General features: G+C 32.9%; 1 long non-coding RNA gene across 4 annotated transcripts in view; it reads left to right on the top strand.

Annotated features, from left to right (window-relative positions):
• The first annotated feature begins 3,958 nt into the window (after positions 1-3,958).
• Positions 3,959-12,542, top strand: part of LOC107479083 (uncharacterized) — a 14,317-nt gene continuing 5,733 nt past the window's right edge. For all 4 annotated transcript variants that reach the window (XR_008007308.1, XR_008007306.1, XR_008007307.1 and 1 more), the window contains exons 1-6: positions 3,959-4,231; positions 4,958-5,064; positions 5,183-5,317; positions 5,475-5,689; positions 6,285-6,350; positions 6,497-6,581. This is a non-coding gene — a long non-coding RNA (uncharacterized LOC107479083). The remainder of the gene's footprint in view (positions 4,232-4,957; positions 5,065-5,182; positions 5,318-5,474; positions 5,690-6,284; positions 6,351-6,496; positions 6,582-12,542) is intronic.

Here is a 12,542-nt window from a genome sequence, read left to right as displayed (position 1 = left end):
AAAATTTATTTTTTATTTTTTTAGTAATTTTATCTTTTGTTATTAAAATTTTTTTAAACACATTAAAAATAAAAATATCTTTTTTAACTACTTAATGACATCCAAATAAATTCATCATTTAATGCATTAATAAATATGCTGTGTATCCCTATATTTATATCTATTATGATCATTTTAAATTTAAAAAAAAACTTTAATCAAAATAATTATTGTTAATTGTCCTCATTGAAAGTTATTTTTAGGTCCAGTTTGATAAAATTTTTACTTATTAAGATAACATTCTAAAAGCTACTGCACTTATGCAGTGGCGGAGCTAGAGTAGTTTCTTGTAGGGAGCAAATATTAAAAAAAAAAATAACTTTAGAAGGAGAGAAAAAATAAAACTAAAGAGGTCTATGTAAAAATTAAAGAACTATATACATAAAAAAATTTTGAAATTGGGAAGGGGGCGGGGGCGAGAGTGTCATTGCCCCTTTAGAATGTAGGAGGCTCCATCTGTTTAGTAAATCAAACTTAAAATGACTCTTAACAAAATATTAAATATGAGTACATTTTTAAAAACTGTTATTTTATAAAACAAACTTCAATTCGATTTACCAAATATCTAATAGACTAGAAATATGAGATAAAAGCAAGTTGTTTATCAAATCCTCCTCATTTAAAGTGTTTTTTTTTTCTAGACATGTTTATGGATGGTTGTCAGGAGACTAAGAACTAATTATGACTCTGAAGATTAAAGATTCTTGATAAAATTAAAATTTTTATCTACCTCTGTTTATATGATGTTGTTTTAGTTTTAGATGATTGGATTTAGGCTGATTTTATGTATAATTTTAGATGTGTAATTAAGGTATAATTTATCTTTTTAAATATATTTTTTTTATTATATCTGAGACTGTCTGAAAGTTCTTAATATCTAAAAAACTTTAAATTTCTACCTACTATTTAACAAGCAAAATTTTGTTTGTCTTAATAGATTAAGAAGAACGAATCACTATTTTATTCTGGCGTCTAATAAATATGAAAAAATTTAAACAGTAGCTTACAAAAAAATGTAATAAATTTAAACTGTAATTCAACTCAAAAAATAAAAAGAATTTATTTATTTCATGTGAATATTATATTTTTATCTTAACTAATAAGTAGTTTCCATCTCCTCACTTAACTAAGGTGAATTATGATGCTAACTAGCATGTCAATTGTTGACAAATCATCTGGTTTTAGCTGCATTATTTGGAATGCTAATGAAAATTGGGTGAAGAGTTGCACAAGAATTTTTTCATATGCCTCTGTTTTGTGTTGTAAGTTTTTTTTTTATTTTGAAGAGGATTTATATTAAATTATATAAGGACTAGTTTGACTAATTTTTAAAATTTGAGAGATGAAAATGACTTACGTCTGAATTTTTAAGGACTATTTTGACTAATAGAAAACTTTTTTATATGTCAAGTAACATGTGGCATGCCACGTGTCACTGACCTGCCACGTGGTGTGTCACGTCATCATCCAATTGACGGAAGGACTAATTTGACTAGACTAACAGTTTATCTTTCAGAGACTAATTTGATTAAAAAAATTATTCGGAGACAAAAATAAAGATTGTGTGATCTTTCAGGAACGAATTTAAACATTAACCCGTGAATTTTGAGAAGTAACATGTGAATAGATAATCTAGATACCTAAATTGCAACCCAAGAAACAAGGGTAGAGCTAGAACGTTTACTTGGAGGGACCTATATGAAAGCATAACTTGAGAGGAGAAAACAATAATTAAGGAACATTAGAAAACAAAATATTTGAGAGATAATAAAAATTAGTTTCAATCAATTTAAAATTATCTTAGTTTATATTCATTAATTACTTCTGAAATAAATGTATAGTATTAAATATAATAAATATATAATTTTAGATATATATATACATTAAATTATAAATATTAAGTTAAATAAAAATTTTAAATTATTATTTCTTAAGCATTGTTGGCCAAAAAAATTAGAACTTTATGGGTAAACATTATTAATTGGGAGGGAGGTGGTGCACTGGTGTTTGGCAATTCTCCCCCTTCTCAAGTAAATAGAATTCGTAAGTTATGCCTTGAAACTGGAATGTTGTAGTCTTGTAGATGTAAAATTGGTGCAGAGATCGGCTAATTCAATGGCATATAGGATGGTTAAACATGCCTTGAAGCAGACTAATGAATTTGTGGACTGTATCGTAGGATTTTTTTTTTTCTGTTTCTTAATTTTCTCTTTTCTTTTGTCTAAACACAAAAAAAAAAATCAACACTTAATACGATGATATTGTCTATAAAAAATAAATACATATATATTTACTTTTATAAAGTAATAATTAAAGCATATAATATTTTTAAATATAGATAAATTATTAAAGGTTAGTTTTAATAAAATGTTAAGGTTCCTTTGATATTTTTTATTTTAAAAAAAAATCAGTTTTCCTTTATTAAAAAAAAAATCACTTTTCACAATTTTTTTTGGTGACTGATCAATTTTTCACAAGTTTGTATAACTTTATGAAATAACAAAACAAAATCATAAAAAATCACTTTCTTTTCTTTTCAATTTTAAAAATATAACGACAATAGTTTCTAATTATTAAAATCAATTTCAGCTTTAATTCAACTATATAAAAAATACAAAATTAAAATTGTAAAAATCTTTTCAAATTATCATAATGAAAGACACCTGTGAATAATTTTAGATTTAATTACTCTATTAGTTTTCATAATCTTAACAAATTTTTAATTAAATCATTAAAATTTAAAAATTTGTAATTGTATTAAGTCTCTATATTAAATAAAATATAAATTTTTAAATTATAATAATATAATTAAAAATTTGATAAAACTATAAAAAATTAAAAAAAATTATGATATAATTTTATGTCATTTCTCAACACGTTACTATACGTATATAATTGCAAAGTCATTACATATTTGTGTTGATAATATCTTTTTCTTTTTTGAGAAATATTGGGGAATCAAGAATTTCTGCAATCAAGTTTCAATCAAGTGACTAAAAGCTACTATTTTTTGTATTTTTGAAACTACATTTTTTAAAATAACATAAACATATAAATTTTTTGAAACAAAACAAAAAGGTTTTTTTATAGTATACAAATATTTGAGAAAAAGACACAAAAATACAAAAATTCTTCTTTTTTTTTCTTATTTTTTGTGTTTATTTATTTATTTATTATTTTTTTATCGATCGTATCTTTAATTTATTTTTTCTTTTTTCTCTTCTTTTGTGTTGCTTCTTCTTCTTTTATGTTTTTTATTTTTCTTTTAAAAAAGAAACACAATAAAAAAAAGATTGGAAAAAATAAAAGAGATAAAAGAGTACAGTAATAAAAGAAAGATTAAATTATTTTATTAATTTTTATAGTTTTACTAAAACTTGTAATCAGTGGCAAAATTACATGGAGAGAAAAGGGCAATGGCTTCCCTAATTTTAATTTTTTACGTATAAATTATATGTAAATTTCAGTTTAACCTCCTTAAAATTTTATTTTAGTCTTATTTTATTGTGTAAATATTTTTGGCTCCTTCTAATATTTCATCTATCTCCGCCCCTACTTATGATTAAGTTTTTATAATTTAAAAACTTTCAATTAAGTTCTCACATTGTTTTAAAAACTTTCAATTAAGTTGTGTCAAAAATATTAGAATTAATAAAATATTTTTTTTAAATTAAAGATACCTACATTTAAAGATTAAATCTCTAAACGTAGTAAATGTTTTTTTTCCAGAATATTCTATTAACTTTAATTTTATTTTATATGAAAAAATTTTAATTATAAAATATTAATTAAAGATTAAAATAAAAGAAAAAAAAAGAATATTGGTTTGTTATGCAACTTTCAGTATTATGTTTAATTGATTGGGTTGGTCACTAGATCTAGCTGTTGAATTTGCTAGTGTGGGTTATTGTTAGCGTTATTGTTGATTGCTTGTTTCCATTTTGTGGTTCAGAGTCTGAAATCAAGGGGTATTTGGTTTTCTGGCTGTCACAACGATAGCTTGGCGCCTATTTTCACTCCTCCGCGTTCGGTGTCTGAGGTTGAACTTGATCTTCCATGCCAGACTCAGCATGATGATATTCCTGTGCAGAGTTTTACTCTTGAAAAAACTAAGGAAGCTTTTGATGTTGCTAGAAACAGCATTGAGCTTCTTTCTACTGTGTTGTCTTTTCCACAACAAGATGTCTTGCAGGTAGATTTTATATATTTAGTTTGGTGTAATATTTGTTAGTATATATAGAAATATGCGTGATAGTGGAAGTATATGTGTACACAGCAGGGTCCAAATTAATTAAAGGTTCCACTATGGAATTAAGTGTCTCTTGTACCTGGGTGAGTGAACAAACTCAGCTTTCATTCATGTGCCTTGTTCAAAATGTGATTTTTTTAATGCTATGGAAGCTTTATAATGTGCCTACATGATTGCATAGCTTTTGTTTTGTGAGGCTGTGTCTGTATTCATCTTTGGTAAGTGTCTGTGTCTGTGTTCTTCTTTTTGTCGGTGGCTTTTTCTTATTATTGATTGGAACTGGTTTTTTCTCTTTTTTTTTAGTGTGTCTTTCTCTGTTTGTTCTTGATTCATGCGTAGTAATTGAATTGTTAATTAGAGACTATTAATACCAAATTGTAATTGTCTCAATATGTGACTCACAATACTGTTTTGTGATTAAATTTAATCTTAGTAATTCTTATCTGATTGAGAAACAATTGTCATTGGCTTGTTTGTAGTATATATAACTATATAGCTCTTAATTCTATGGATTAATGACTCAGATATATAGTAATATAGTATTTACTCATGATGGAAGTTTATGATCCCATGGGAAGGAACTTCTGGCCTTATTCAATTTCCTTGTGGTTTGTGAGTTCTGGATTGAGCAATTGTATATTTCTCTTATGTATTTGATATTTTATGCAGGTTTATCCAAAAGTTGCTGAATCATTGGCTGAGCCTGAGGAATATCCAAATTTATTTGAAGACTGGTAAGTTGCACTTGTTGTTGAATCTAAGGCTGCAGAAACAAGGTTAGTATAGAGAATGTGTGTTTGTGTGTGTTTGTGTATATATATTTACATGTCTCTAGAAGCTTTGTAGTTGGTCTGATTAGGCTGTGAACAAATACTTGCTATTATTTTTTTAAAGGAATGTTTACCCTCCTGCGGAGCAGTACATTAGCCATGCAGATAAATCACATATATAAGCCTTGTTGAACCTTTTAGAAGCATGCAGATTGAAGAAGGCGAGGAGCCTCTTGAGAATGGAGACTCTAACCATGAGGTAAATTAATATATAGGGCTAACGCCTCACAAAAGCTTACAAAAGTTTTTCATATATATGCCTTGTACTGCCAATTGAATATCTGAGTAGATTTTTAGAGGTGGTTTTAGATTTTTGCTTTATTTATTTTTTCATTTTGTTTCTTTTGACATAGCAGAATGGAGAAGAGCAGTATACAGAGGCACAGGAGGAGCATAATGGAGAGGAAGGAAGCCAGGAAGAGGCAGTTGTAGTGGATGCCAATTCCACAGATGGTGCAGTACTCGTTAATGGTAATGAGGTTGAAGAAGAGTGGGGTACGAATAATGAAGGAGGCCCGTCAGCCTAAAAGCAATTAGTTAGGGTGGTGTGAAAATCAAAATTTTGTCTCTGGTGATTAATTGTTTCTGAAGTGCCATTTCTATCTCCCTCACCTAACTGTTTTTACTATAACTACTACTACCACTTGAGTCCTACTAATACTAGCTGCTTATAGTTATTAGTGTATCATATTTCACTATAATTAGGGTGTCTGTTGTCAATAGGTGAATAATTGATCAAACTATCGAACTTTGAGCTATGCTGTCATGGTTTTGTATGTAGCTTGGCTTTGAAGTTTATGACATGTTATTGCTCATTGCATGTCTTTCCCTCTCTTAAGTTGCCCCAGGAAATCTTGCTGATGCATAAAATGATTGAGGTTAACATCACTAATGAATTCTGGGGTATATTATATTCATAATGATGTAAAAGTTATACCAGTCTTGGTCTTACTGGTTCCTAGTAGTGTTCCCTTTGAATACAAGAAGTGGATATTTTAGTTGAATCATTGACAAACTTAAAAATATTTTTTCTTGTTATGTCTATCTTGTCGTGAGCTTTAATTTTGTTATGATATTGTGTGTTTTTACCATAATTTTTTACCCAATTGTGACTGTAACCCCAAGAAAGCTTTAGTCCTCACATAAAGATTCATCTTTGTTGACAGTGCTTTCGCCACGTCACTAGGTCCCATCAAGACAGTCAGTTCCAGCTTCTGGGCTGTTTGTCTGAGGTTAGAATAAAATTTCGATATTGTACTGCATTCAACATCATATCTAACAATTTTAAATTACTTTTTCCGCATATGCAGCTACACCATTTTGTTTGATTAACTACTTCTTTCTTACATTTGATTTCAATGATTGCATTTTGTGAAAGATGAGATCTCTAAAGGTGGATTCTCAAATGATTGTCTCTCTTCAAACAATTCTGTATTCTGGTTTTCCAAGGCCACCTTTGAAAGGTGATTATTCCTTACCCCCTTTTCTGGTTTTCCCTCTTTTCACTTTTATTCTTTTGTGGATAATCACGGTGTTTGTAATTGATTCTTCATTTGTTCTTTAGTTTCAATAGAGTACTTATCCTATTTCCAATTAAGTTTGAAGATCCCCCTGAATCAATGAGTCGATTACCTTTGCATTGAAAGTGTGGTGCACGAAAATTACTTCACACTATGTAATTCCGCACAACTAACCAGCAAGTGCACTGGGTCGTCCAAGTAATACCTTACGTGAGTAAGGGTCGAATCCCACGGAGATTGTTGGTTTGAAGCAAGCTATGTTTATCTTATTATTCTTAGTCAGGATGCCAACAACAGTGTTTTTCAAGTTCAATGGAAAAAGGAAAAAGGGCATAAAATAAATACTTATTGTGCAATAATGGAGAATATGTTGGAGTTTTGGAGATGCTTTGTCATCTGAATTTAAGCTTTTCTCTTGTACTCCTCTTCCCACACGCAAGGCTCCTTCCATGGCAAGCTGTATGTTGGGTGTCACTGTTGTCAATGGCTACTTCCCATTCTCTCAGTGAAAATGGTCCAAATACTCTGTCACAGCACGGCTAATCATCTGTTGGTTCTCGATCATGTCGGAATAGAATCCATTGATTCTTTTGCGTTTGTCATCACGCCAAACAATTGCGAGTTTGAAGCTCGTCACAGTCATTCAATCCTTGAATCCTACTTAGAATACCACAGATAAGGTTTAGACTTTCCGGATTCTCATGAATGCCGCCATCAATTATAGCTTATACCACGAAGATTCTGATTAAGAAATCTAAGAGATACTCATTCAATCTGATGTAGAACGGAGATGGTTGTCAGGAACACGTTCATGGATTGAGGAAGGTGATAAGTGTCACGGATCATCACTTTCTTCATAGTGAAGCGCGAATGAACATCTTAGATAGGAACAAGCATGTTTGAATGGAAAACAGAAATAATTGCATTAATTCATCGAGACGCTGCAGAGCTCCTCACCCCCAACAATGGAGTTTAGAGACTCATGCCGTCAAAGAGTATAAAGTTCAGATCTAAAAATTTTATGAGATACAAAATAAGTCTCTAAAAGTTGTTTAAATACTAAACTAGTAACATAGGTTTACAAAATATGAGTAAACTAAGATAGATAGTGCAGAAATCCACTTCTGGGGTCCACTTGGTGTGTGCTGGGGCTGAGACTTAAGCTTCTGACGTGCCTGTGCTGTTTCTGGAGTTGAACGCCAGGTTGTAACCTGTTTCTGGCGTTGAACTCCAACTTGTAACCTGTTTCTGGCACTGAACGCCAGACTACAACATGGAACTGGCGTTAAACACCAGTTTATGTCATCTATCTTCGCACAAAGTATGGACTATTATATATTGCTGGAAAGCCCTAAATGTCTACTTTCCAACCCAATTGAGAGGGCGACAATTGGAATCTTGTAGCTCCAAAAAAATCTATTCCGAGTACAGGGAGGTCAGAATCCAACAGCATCAGCAGTCCTTATTCAGCCTGAATCAGATTTTTGCTCAGTTCTCTCAATTTCAGCCAGAAAATACCTGAAATCATAGAAAAACATAGAAACTCATAGTAAAGTCCAGAAATATAATTTTTTCCTAAAAACTAATAAAAATCTATTAAAAACTAACTAAAACATACTAAAATCTACATGAAATTACCCCCAAAAAGCGTATAAAATATCCGCTCATCACAACACCAAACTTAAACTGTTGCTTGTCCTCAAGCAACTAGATAAATAAAATAGGATAAAAAGAAGTCAAGAAGCAATAATATCTCAGAGTTTCAAGTGAAGCTCATATTCTAATTAGATGAGCGGGGCTAGTAGCTTTTTGCTTCTGAACAGTTTTGGCATCTCACTTTATCCTTTGAAGTTCACAGAGTTCTTAAGCATACTCTTTTGCTTTGGATCACTACTTTAACCACTCAGTCTCAAGCTTTTCACTTGGACCTGCATGCCACAAGCACATGGTTAGGGACATCTTGATTTAGCCGCTTAGGCCTGGATTTATTTCCTTGGGCCCTCCTATCCATTAATGCTCAAAGCCTTGGATCCTTTTTACCCTTGTCTTTTGGTTTTAAGGGCTATTGGCTTTTTCTGCTTGCTTTTTTTTTTTGCAAAAAAAAAAAATTTTTTTTCACTGCTTTTTCTTGCTTCAAGAATCAATTTCATGATTTTTCAGATCATCAATAACATTTCTCTTGTTCATCATTCTTTCAAGAGCCAACAATTTTAACATTCATAAAATTCAATATAAAAAATATGCACTGTTCAGGCATTCATTTAGAAGACAAAAAGTATTGCCACCACATATAAATAATTAGAATTTTCCTTATTAAGAACTCGAAAAAAAATTGCCTCTTTATTCTAAAAATCTACTATTTTATTCATGTTTGATGATGATGAGAAAAATAAATCATAGATTAATTAGAGATAAAATCAAAATAGATATACTAATTACTACTATTCATATATAACTTCTAAGGTAAATTCCTATAAGAACAACTATCACAGAGTTAAGGCTAAGATTAGGACTCAACAACCTTTATTTTGGAAGGTGGATGCTCCTTTAATCTGTGGGGTGCTCGGTCCTTCAAGGGATAGCTTCTGACGCTTCAGTTCCTTCAGTTCACATCCTTGTTCTTCCTGTTCCCTTAGGTGCCATGATCTTGATGAGTTTTAGCTCAGTGATCATGGCAAATCACACCAAACTTAGAGGTTTGCTTGTCCTCAAGCAAAAGAAAGGAAAAAAGAGGAATAGAAGGAGAGGCAATTTCGAAATTCAAAAGATATGATGAGTTGAAAAAGATTTGAAAAAGAGTTGGATTGGATTGGAAAAAGATTTGTGTTTATGGATTAAGATACATTTGATATTATTGAAAAAGGGATTTTAGAAATTAGGATTGAAATTTTTGGAATTGAAGGATGAGAGTTTGTAACATGTCTATGCAAGAAATCATGATTTGAAACGTAAAAAAATTTAAAAAATTGTGAAGTAAAAACGAATTTACCTCCTCCCCACCATCCTGGCGTTAAACGCCCAAATGCTGCATGTTTTGGGTGTTTAACGCCCAAACGCTGCTTCTCCTGGGCGTTCAATGCTCAGCTGTTGCTTCTTTCTAGCGTTGAACGCCAGGAACTCCTTCATCATTGGGCATTTTTCTGAACGCCCAGGACTCTGTAAATCTAGCGTTGAACGCCCAGAAGGTGCTTCTTTCTGGCGTTCAACGCCCAGAAGGTGCTTCCTTCTGGCGTTCAACACCCAAAACAGTTGTTACTGGCGTTTTCGCACCAGTGAGCTTCCATTTGCTGTTTTTATCCTTTGAATCCTTCTATAACTCTGTGAACTCAAGCAATTGCTATTTTACCTTGAAGATACTTGACATATACCTGTAAAAATCAATTAATTAACAAATAAACTTTGTAAATGACTGGGTTGCCTCCCAGCAAGCGCTCCTTTATTGTCTTTAGCTGGACTATTACTGAGCTTTAATCAAGTCTCAGTTTTGAGCATTCTTGCTCAAAATTTCTTTCGAGATAATGTTTAACTCTCTGTCCATTAAAAATGAACTTTTTGTTAGACTCATTATCTTGAAGCTCTACGTATCCATATAGTGACACACTTGTAATCACATATGATCCTTTCCATCGAGATTTCAATTTTACGGAGAATAATCTGAGCCTAGAATTAAATAGCAGAACATTTTGCCCTGGCTCAAAGACTCTGGATGACAGTTTCTTATCATGCCATCTTTTTGCTTTCTCTTTGTAATTTTTTGCATTCTCGAAAAAATTGAGTCTAAAATCCTCTAGCTCATTTAACTGAAGCAATCGTTTTTCTCCAGCTAACTTGGCATCAAGGTTTAGGAATCTGGTTGCCCAGTAGGCCTTGTGTTCCAGTTCCACTGGCAAGTGACATGCCTTTCCATACACAAGCTGGTATGGAGAGGTCCCTATAGGGGTCTTGAATGCTGTTCTGTATGCCCACAGAGCATCATCCAAGCTTCTTGCCCAATCCCTTCTACGGTTAATCACAGTCCGTTCCAGGATTCTTTTAAGTTCTCTGTTAGAAACTTCAGCTTGCCCATTTGTCTGTGGATGATATGGAGTGGCTACCCTGTGGCTAACTCCATAACGAACCAAAGCAGAGTAAAGCTGTTTATTGCAGAAATGAGTGCCCCCATCACTGATTAATACTCTAGGGGTACCAAATCTACTAAAGATGTGTTTCTAGAGGAATTTTATCACTATCTTAGTGTCATTAGTGGGTGTTGCAATAGCTTCCACCCATTTGGATACATAATCCACTGCCACCAGAATATAAGTGTTTGAGTATGATAGTGGGAAGGGCCTCATGAAGTCAATACCCCATACATCAAACAACTCAATCTCCAAGATCCCTTGTTGAGGCATGGCATAACTATGAGGAAGATTGCCATATCTTTGGCAACTAACACAATTAAGTACAAACACTCGGGAATCTTTATAGAGAGTAGGCCAATAGAAGCCGCATTGGAGGACTCTTGTGGCTGTTCACTCACTTCCGAAATGTCCTCCATACTGTGATCCATGGCAGTGCCAGAGGATCTTTTGTGCTTCTTTTTTAGGCATACATCTATGAATTACTCCATCTGCACATCTCTTGAAGAGATATGGTTCATCCCAAAGATAATACTTTGCATCCGTGATCAACTTCTTTGATTGCTGCCTACTGTACTCTTTGGGTATGAATCTCACTGCCTTGTAGTTTGAAATGTCTGCAAACCATGGCACTTCCTGGATGGCAAAGAGTTGCTCATCTGGAAGGTTTTCAGAGATCTCAGTAAGAGGGAGGGACGCCCCTTCTACTGGTTCTATTCAGGACAGGTGATCTGCTACTTGATTCTCTGTCCCTTTTCTGTCTCTTATTTCTATATCAAACTCTTGCAGAAGCAACACCCATCTTATGAGTCTGGGTTTTGAATCATGCTTTGTGATTAGATATTTAAGAGCAGCATCGTCAGTGTACACAATCACTTTTGATCCTACTAAATAGGATCTAAACTTGTCAATAGCATAAACCACTACAAGTAGCTCTTTTTCTGTGGTTGTGTAATTCTTCTGTGCGTCATTTAGAACACGACTGGCATAGTAAATGACGTGTAGAAGCTTGTCATGCCTTTGTCCCAACACTGCACCAATGGCATGGTCACTGGCATCACACATTAATTCAAAAGGTATTGTCCAGTCTGGTGCAGAGATGACTGGTGCTGTGACCAGCTTAGCTTTCAGAGTCTCAAATGCCTGCAGACACTCCTTATCAAAGATAAATGGCGTGTCAGCAGATAGCAGATTACTTAGAGGTTTGGCGATTTTTGAAAAATCCCTTATAAACCTCCTATAAAATCCTGTATGCCCCAGAAAGCTTCTGATTGCCTTAACATTGGCTGGTGGTGGTAATTTTTCAATTACCTCTACCTTAGCTTGATCCACTTCTATTCCCTTGTTCGAAATTTTGTGTCCAAGGACAATTCCTTCAGTCACCATAAAGTGACATTTCTCCCAGTTTAAAACCAGATTAGTCTCTTGGCACCTCTTTAGAACAAGTGCTAGATGGTCAAGACAGGAGTTGAATGAGTCTCCAAATACTGAAAAGTCATCCATGAAGACTTCCAGAAATTTTTCCACCATATCAGAGAAAATTGAGAGCATGCACCTTTGAAAGGTTGCAGGTGCATTGCACAGGCCAAATGGCATTCTTTTGTATGCAAATACTCCAGATGGACATGTGAATGCTGTTTTCTCTTGATCCTGGGGATCTACTGCAATTTGATTATAACCTGAATATCCATCCAGGAAGCTGTAGTATTCATGACCTGCTAGTCTTTTTAGCATTTGGTCTATGAATGGTAAAAAAAAATGATCCTTTCTGGTAGCTATATTGAGC

Source organism: Arachis duranensis, chromosome 3 (assembly GCF_000817695.3).
Source record: "Arachis duranensis cultivar V14167 chromosome 3, aradu.V14167.gnm2.J7QH, whole genome shotgun sequence".
NCBI lineage: Eukaryota > Viridiplantae > Streptophyta > Magnoliopsida > Fabales > Fabaceae > Arachis > Arachis duranensis.
The sequence above is the reverse complement of the archived record's forward strand: the minus strand, read 5'-3'. Positions and strand labels throughout refer to the sequence as shown.